This window comes from Vicia villosa, unplaced genomic scaffold, assembly GCF_029867415.1.
Source record: "Vicia villosa cultivar HV-30 ecotype Madison, WI unplaced genomic scaffold, Vvil1.0 ctg.001354F_1_1, whole genome shotgun sequence".
Taxonomy (NCBI): Eukaryota; Viridiplantae; Streptophyta; class Magnoliopsida; order Fabales; family Fabaceae; genus Vicia; species Vicia villosa.
In genome coordinates this window covers 226,433-235,274 of record NW_026705588.1, presented here as the reverse complement: position 1 = coordinate 235,274, position 8,842 = coordinate 226,433, and the positions used below count along the sequence as shown (strand labels likewise).

Genomic DNA, 8,842 nt, shown 5'->3' with positions numbered 1-8,842 from the left:
CTCCTCTTCTTCAAATCCACAATCCTCCTCCACGAGTTCATTCTAACTTTGTGGTCGCACGAGGCATAAATATTAACAAAATAAATTCTTCTATTCTCCTTTTCCACGCAAATGCCTAGAAAACCCTCACCTCGAAAGCTATACATTAGACTAAAAAAATCTTTCCTCCACATAATTAAAATACCTCCTGAAGCCCTCTCGGCCTCCAAATGAAACCACTCCACCCTATCATCACCCCACAGTTCCTTGATATGTTGCTGTTGTAAGTTCTTCATTTTTGTTTCTTGAAGAAAAGCTATGTCTACCATACCTCTTTGGATGTTGAATCCAATTCTCTTCCTCTTCACTCTCTTGCCTCCCCCTCTAATATTAAGAGAGTAAACAATCATTTCAACCCATTTTTAGTCACCTTCAAAACCTCAACTCCTTTGTTTCCTCTCTTCTCCATCTCATCCAATAATAAAACAGGATTGCAAAACTTAGCAGTATTCGCTATCCCCAACTTATTCATGGAATTCCACAGCCCCATGGATGTGTTCCCTAAACCTCTTTTGATCAATCTATCATTGTAGTTTCTAACATCAGAATGAGTAAGAGAGTCATTCGAATAGGACTGCCCTCCAGAAGTGCACCCGCTGGCTGACCCAGGCCCATTTCCAGAGCTCAAAGGAAACACCAACTCAGCAGGGTAAATATAATTATCCACTCTATCTCCCAAGTTTATGATCTCACGCATTTGTTTCCTAACTTTTTTAGAGTTTTTCAGTCTATAACAATGATCATCAAAACACAGTGCCTCATGGTCTCCTTTTGCCCTTCTAACTACGTGCATGGAATTGACAGCTTCTTTGCCAATAAAATCTATTTTGACTTCCCTGGGCCCCACATAAGAGTCAAAAGAATTATTAAATACGACCTCCCTTGGTGGACCCGAAACCGCCTTTTGTAAAAGAGGCCCTGCGCCAGCTAAGGGCTTTTTAAAATGCTGGCCCACTGAAAAAATATCTATTGGCCCACTTCTTGTAGGCACCTCACTATTAATCACCTTCTCCACTAGCATTGGAACCAAACCCTCTTTCACATAGAACGCTTCATTAGCCGTAAAGGCCACCCTAGAAAGACTTTCACCGCTAAAGCTTTCTGTTCTGCTCTGCACATCCCTCTCTGGTGCTATGACTTTCCCTTTATCCCCTAAAACCATGGCTTCTTCCCTAACGAAACTACCTCCCTGCGGCTCTGAAGAATGATTGCCTGCTCCTCTGACACACCTCGAAGAATTTAACCCTTTTTCGCCGAACCACACGCTACCAGAAGAATCGTCGTCCTCATCCATCATTTCTCTCTCCGCCGTCGGATCAGCTCCTGCCGGCTCCTTCGTGGAAAACACCGACCCCGACCAAGACTCCTCCATGTCGCTCACCCGAACCGCCGCTTCCTCCTTCACCAAAATGTTGAACCACTCTCCGTCAATCGACACTGCTATCTTCCTATTGATAGTTTCCAACTGGTCCGTGAAGAGCATCAAGGAAGTGACGTCCAGTCTAATTTGGTTTCCTTCTAAAGCTTCTCCGTTAGCCACCACCCCTATGTCAGATAATAGAAGATCACAGAACCTTCTGTTTCTAACGAAACAAGGGATTCCATAGATAGATACCCACACAGATCTAAAACATTCGACATCCTTCTTCTTCCAACCCCTAACCTCTTTGAACCAGCTGCTCTTCCACTCCCCTGCATCCTTAAGCAATCTCTCCAGATCCCCTTGGACTTTCTCTTCCAACAAACAAAGGTTTGGTCCCAAAGGAGTTGCTACCACTGAAAAGATGCCTTCCTCCAACAAACTCTTGCTCACGCCGAAAGCTAAACCAGGTGCCTTCGTAATCCCCACCATTGCGTTGCGGTAACGGTTTTGCTCTTCTGCGTTAGAACTGAAATAAAAAGTTTTGTTAATGTCCTCTTTAATGCTTACTTCCCCCGTATTTGAAACTATCTGATTGATCTTCATAAATCCTTCCCCTTGCTTGATATTGGACCTATTAGTGACATTGTCCTTCAGCAAATCCGCGTAAGATTTAGTTTGGTTCCTAGCATCGCCAACGACAACAACCCCTGTTCCCAGAGCTTTCCTCAGAACCCCCTTTGAGCTAAACCTGTTAACGCCTGCCGATTCCTCCCTGGTGGAAACATTAATCTCCGGTATTAGTCTTTTCTTCTGATCAGTCCTTTTAAATTTAGATACATTAGCCCTCATCTTCCTGCCTTCAAGCCACAGATTATCCAGTTTGACCTCTAGCAATCTCACGTCCTCAACGTTCACAAACCTCGCAAATCCATACTTTTCGCCTCTCCAGTCTTTCTTTGGTGGAATTACAATTTCATCCACCAAGCCCAGATCTTTGAATTCGAAAAAAAGATCTCTAGCTCTCTATTTGTGATCAAAATCCGTTATAAAAAAAGAGGTGATCTCGCCTATGACTCCATCAATGTTATTCTTCAAAATATCCCATTTGCTATTAACTAAAGCATGTCTCTCCTTTCTTTTCACCTTATGCCAAACACCTCCTGGTTGCAACCCTTGAACAGCCATGGAAAAAAAAACCAGAAAAACAACAAACTAGTGCCCACCGCTGTTTCTCTCACTAACTTTCTCTCTCATCATATGTAGTTTTGTCGATCAATTTTTGGTTATGGCTATGTTGGATTAATTTCTGTTGGGTGTTTTTTGGTTTGTGTTGATTCACAAACAGATCTTAAAACCACACTTTATTGCTAAAAAGTAGTTACACTATTCACTTGCATTTCAGAAACCCTAACGTGAGACAGTGTCATTTTAAATTCTACAAGCATTTCAATTTCACTCAACGGCGAAGAAACTGGCCATTTTCCTTGCAATGATGGATTAATATTTATTTTTTGAAATTATAAATAGACATAAAATTATAAATTATATATTCTCATTCAAACTGGTATACATTAATATCGTTATGGGTGATTTGATACAAATATTACAATGATATGATGCATTTTATACCAGAGATTGAACTATTATTTAACTCTAGAATATATTAATTATTACATTCTTGAGAATCTTATTCTTTCTTCAGACAAGCATGTGATGCTGCTTCAACCATTTGGTTTACACTAATACCAGCATTACACATATTAGCAAAGGCTCCTAAGTATTTTGTTCCATAGTTTGATAAGGGACTACAATGACCTTCATAAGTTTTTATCTGCATAAAATATTAAGAAAACATCTGTATTTAATATTTCACATATATTCACCCAAAAATTATATACTTTGAGATTTGAAAAATGATAAGAAAACATTATTGTAAGGTATAGAACTTACAAGCATCTTTAAACAGTCCCAATTATCAACAATAGGTTGGCCTGGAGCACGCACATAGACATCATTGTGAAACCATTCTCTTTTCCAAACAAGATATTGCTTATTAGGTGAAAAGTATTGTCAACATGTTTTCTATGAGCGATTTCAACTTCTAGTTCCTTTTGAGCTTTTAGTTTTTCCTGTGAACCATTTGAGGCCCTTTTCAACTGAAAAAGATTAAGAAAACAATTTTTCTCATCTTAATTTAATTATATTTTTAACTCAAGTACCATACCAGAGGAAAAAAAATAAAATAAATAATAATAATAATAATAATAATAATAAATAATAATAATAGTAATAATAGTTACTATCATTATCATAATTATTACTCCCTCCGTTCCTTTTTAAGTGTCGTTTTAGAAGAATTTTTTTGTTCCTATTTTTTTTTTTTTTCATAAATAACTCTTGCATTAAAGAATAGAGTACTAGGGGTACTCAACCCTTACAAGAGAAAAGAAATACAAACAGTATGCAACCCAACCATGAATGCTCTCTTCTTAATTACATAACGACGGGTTTTTGAACCATTCATAGAAGTTACACAAAATTCTCTCTTTAGCTACTATTGCCAACCACCACCAAAAATGCCACAGAATTGAATAGAACAGTTCAACGCTATCGAACTCCGCATTTTTGAAAATTATTGCATTACGGACCCTCCAAATGCACCACCAAACTGTCATCCAAATTGCTGCAGCTCTATTGCTCTTCATCTTTCCCTTCAAGTTCGAGACACCCAAACGAATTTGGCTACAACAGTCCACCGCCTCCACACTGTCCAGATCCAACCACTTCATAACAGCCAGCCAAACCCCTCGGATCTTATGACAAAGCATGAATAAATGGTTCGAGTCCTATTAAGTGTCGTTTTATAATTTAATGTTATAATTTGTCATTTATACCCTTATTTTCTAAATAACTCCACCTCAAAATTTTCAATTATTTATTGGAAAAAGAGAGTTTATGATTGAATTTATTTGGAAAGAGAAAAATAAATAAGGGTATAATAGAAAAAGTAACTCAAATAATCCACTATCTTGATTGAAGAGTTTTTTGTTAAAACGACACTTAAAAAGGAACGGAGGGAGTATTGTTTTAGAAAATTTTCTTTTCCTATGAATGAAACATGTGTCTATGCAACATATTATAATAAAGATTCGTTATTGCAATCTAACTTGTGTAAATTAATTTTTGAGATAATTGAAGATGCATTGATAGTGTATTGCAATTTTACATGGTCAACCAATAAATATTGTATATTTTGTCAAATCACCTTTAAAATTTAAAATGATTTAGATGACATAGTAGATTGTTGATTTATTATTAAACGACTCTGTAAAGTTATTTTATATTGCCGGTGCATATCCATTAATCTCGTAATTTTTCGTGTTGTTTAAGTTAAAATACAATTGTAATTTAGAGTGCGCAAGACACATTTTATAGTGACCTCTATCAAAACTTTAGCATGTAAAAAAATATTAAAATTATAACTACCTTAGTTTTTAGATAAATTAAAGTGGCATCGCTTTGGTCAATAAGCCTTGTTGGAGTTGTAGGATTTAGACCCATGTATGATTCATGACCAACATTAACATTAGTAAGGTTTGCACCCATGTATGTAGATAGAAAATCATTCTCCATCTTTAAATCACCATATTGCATCACATGCGAACCATGTTTAAAATCACCATATTGCACATGCGAACCATGTTCTTCACCTATTGTTCTCTTCCGAACCTATTCATTACATTCCAAATATTTAAATGTCAAATATAAGTATTAAGAAATTAAGAAATTACATTCCAAATATTTAAATGTCAAATATAAGTATTAAGAAATTAAGAAAAAAAACTTCTATGATACTTACGGTTTCATATTGTTGTTTCAAAGTCTCTTTTGTCATATCATTTCTTTCACTGCACCATTAACAAACTAGCTTAGCAAGAATTATTTTAGACTAATGGTAGTCTTTATATAATCTTTAAAAAGTTATTCAATCAAGAATTATATAATACCTGTCTTCCATCCATGATATACTGTATAAATCTCCCAAACAAGTTGTATACTCAGGTGGCGGTGAAGGAGGAGTTTCTGGGCAATAAAATGCATAACTATATTCGTCTTCATTGGCAGAAGTAGTTACATAAATATTTAGAAAATTTCTTTACCCACCTCCCTATGGGTGGTCACCTCCTGCGAAAAACCAAAACTACCCCTGCTTCGGAAGTTCATTTCCGAAAGCGTGTTTTTTTAAAAAAATTGACTTACTTCGGAAGTTCATTTCCGAAACAATTATTTCGGAAGTTCACTTCCGAAATACTGCGATTTCTGCAGATTTATCAAAACACTCCCCCTCCCCCAATCATTTACCCTAAATCAAAACAAAAAGTGGCAGAGGCGAAAATTTGTGCAAACAGAATTCCAAAGCTGCATCAAGGCTCCAATCACACTGCTAAACAACATTCAAAAGCCCTCAATCCTAACACTTTGTAAGTTTTGAAATTTTTAGATCTATTATTCAAATGCATGTTATTTAGAGTTTTAATTGCATAAATGATATATGGCTAGGTTGTTAGTAGTATTTAGGTTGTTTAGAAGCATTTTGATTTGGTTTGAAGGTTGATTTAGGGGTCTGCCATGGAAGTTGCAGGAAATTGCATCGCAGGGGTGTTTCGGAAGTTCATTTCCGAAAACACCTCCATCCCAGTTTTCGGAAATGAACTTCCGAAATATATCAGAAGTTCAAATTTTTTTGTTTTTTATTTTGTCTCGCATATTAATCGAATTCAATTGTTTACAGGAACATGTCTTCTAGAGAGGGCGCTAAGGGAAGAAAGGATTCTTCAAAGAAAGAGGTGAAAGAGGTGAAGGAGGTGAAGGAGGTGAAGGAGGTGAAGGAGAAGAAGAATGTTTCGACCGGCTCTACTTCTCGTTCCCAGGGGGCCCGGGGCCCGGATGCTCAAGCTCAGTCTTCAGGCATGAGAGTCGTGATCAACGCTGATGGTTCTGAGACTGAGTGGGATGAGGATTGGTATAATTATCTTCATTCGGAGGAGTTCGCTCGTTGGGATGAATAACGTGTTTTTTTTCGTTTGATGTGTATTTTGTAACGCTCGTCGGGCAGAATAACATGTTTTTGTTTTGTTTTGTTCTGATTTCGGATTGTATCGCACAGTGTATTTGTATTGGATTTATCATGTTAGTTTTTGGAAGTGGTAACCGGGGTCGGAAGATATGACGGATGAGGTGGATGTCTGGAGGAAGTAGAACTGGAGATACGTCCACCACAAGACAAAGTAGCCAATCAATGTAAGCTATAGTTTATGATTATCATCTGGGGACGTCATTTCTAAAAAATCAAGATTAAAAATAATAAGATTTTTTTTCCAATTTTTTGTAATGACGTCCCCTGATGATAATGATAAATTATAGCTTACATTGATTGGCTCCTTTGTCTCGCGGTGGACGTACCTCCGGGTCTTCTTCCTCCGGACATCCACCTCCTCCGTCATATGTTTCGGCTCCGGTTACACCTCCTCCGTCATTTGTTACTTTCAGTTGTACGTATTTTTATTAAAATAATAAATAAACCTTTTGAAATTTGGAAGCCTTTTTTTCTCCCCACCACTCTCTCATCCCCACCTACCCGTGTTTAACAATATGTAACTTTAATTTTATGTAATATTATCGTTGTAATTTTCACCTGATTAAATAAAGCGAATTGTTCATTTTCTTCTGTCCAGACCTATTTTCGGAAGTGCATTTCCGAATTCCTCCAAGGGGGGTGCGCTCGGAGATGAACTTCCGAAACACCACATTTTCTGAAAAGTGACTTTATTTCGGAGATGCATCTCCGAAATCAATATTTTATATTAAAAAAAACACGTTTTCGGAAGTTCATTTCCGAAAACACCTTTTTTCCAAAAAAAAGTACCGTTTCGGAAATGAACTTCCGAAACAAGGGGTATTATGGTAAATTCACCAGGGGTGGGCAAGAAGGTTAGGAGGTGGGTGAAGAAAAAACCAATATTTATATCATTTGGAAGTTGTCCTCCAAACATGGTTCCAGAATTACACGCTTCCATGTATATCACCTTTATTTTATTTTATTTAGTTAAATAAATAAGAAATCTAACAATTAACAAACTTTTAATATTCAAGTATACAAATATTGTTTTTTTTAAGCGGGTTTCAATATTCCTAGTATTAATTATATTGAAATCCTTGCTTATAAAAAAAATCTTAAATATTTAATACTCGTGTTTATAAATTAAAATAAGTTCTTACCATATTTTTGTAGGATTTAGCAGAATGTTTCTTCTTCAATGCATCTACAAAATCTTTGCTATAAAGGAGACCCCCGTCTGGCAAACCTGTCATGAACAAATAGTTTTGAGTGGGAACTAGGATCAAAATAGTTATACATTTTAATAAATAAAAAGTGGCAATTAGAAAATTGAATGTGAAACTCATTTTTTAAATTTTAAAATAGTGAGATATGTGTTAATATCATCTGATTAAAAGAGTGATGGTTAAAAATAATATTTAAGTGACGAAATGTACCTAATACTCCTTTATTGAAAATAAAAATTATAAAGAAAGATTGGAAAAGAAACATGAAAATACATTTATTAATAATAATCTAAAAATTAATTATCCATATTTCGTTTTTTATACATAATGTATGATTACAAGAAAAAGAAACAATTTTGTAAAGATAGCACAAATGATTTTAAAAATTGTGTGTTTGTAAATTTCACATATTCTTTGAACAAAAAAAACACTTTAGGGAGTTACTTACTAACCTACTGTAACACGAGAGCCATGGTCTGCATAGTAAATGAAAATAGTATCATTTGGCCCACTTTCTAATACTTTACCACTACCTCCTTTTACAGCACTTTTATTGCCACTAAGTACTGCAAAAAAGTTCCTTTCATTTCCTTCATCTCCAATATAATCCTACACAAATTTAAATAAATGCTTTTCATCATATAAATACTTCAAACATATAGATTAATGGAGGTAAAAAATATATTAAAGGTTGTAATTTCTTTTAACAATAAACAAACAATTGGTATACACAATTATTTTTTGAAAATCAAAGAAAACTCACGATTGAATATGTATATATACCTTTGGAACTCCATGATAAACATCAGAACCATTTGGATGATTAATTATAATACCAGGCCTTGGGTTTTCGGGATGAAAGGCAATGTCATCATACATGAAAACGATAATATTTTCATCTTTAAGACCACCTTTTTTTAATATTTGGTAAGCATGACAAATATCAGCTTGGTGCCTATAATTTTCATAACCTTTAGAACCAGCAACTAGTAATGCCCATTTTTTAGACTCACCAAGTCCTTCTAACACACTTACTGTTACACTCACCCATATCGAAAATATCAATGTAAGCCCGTATATGCTCTTCGTGTTCAT

The 8,842-nt window shown here is 35.4% G+C and overlaps 1 pseudogene; it reads right to left on the bottom strand.

Moving 5' to 3' along the window:
* Positions 1-3,089: 3,089 nt before the first annotated feature.
* LOC131634795 (vacuolar-processing enzyme-like) lies at positions 3,090-8,842 on the bottom strand (annotated as a pseudogene).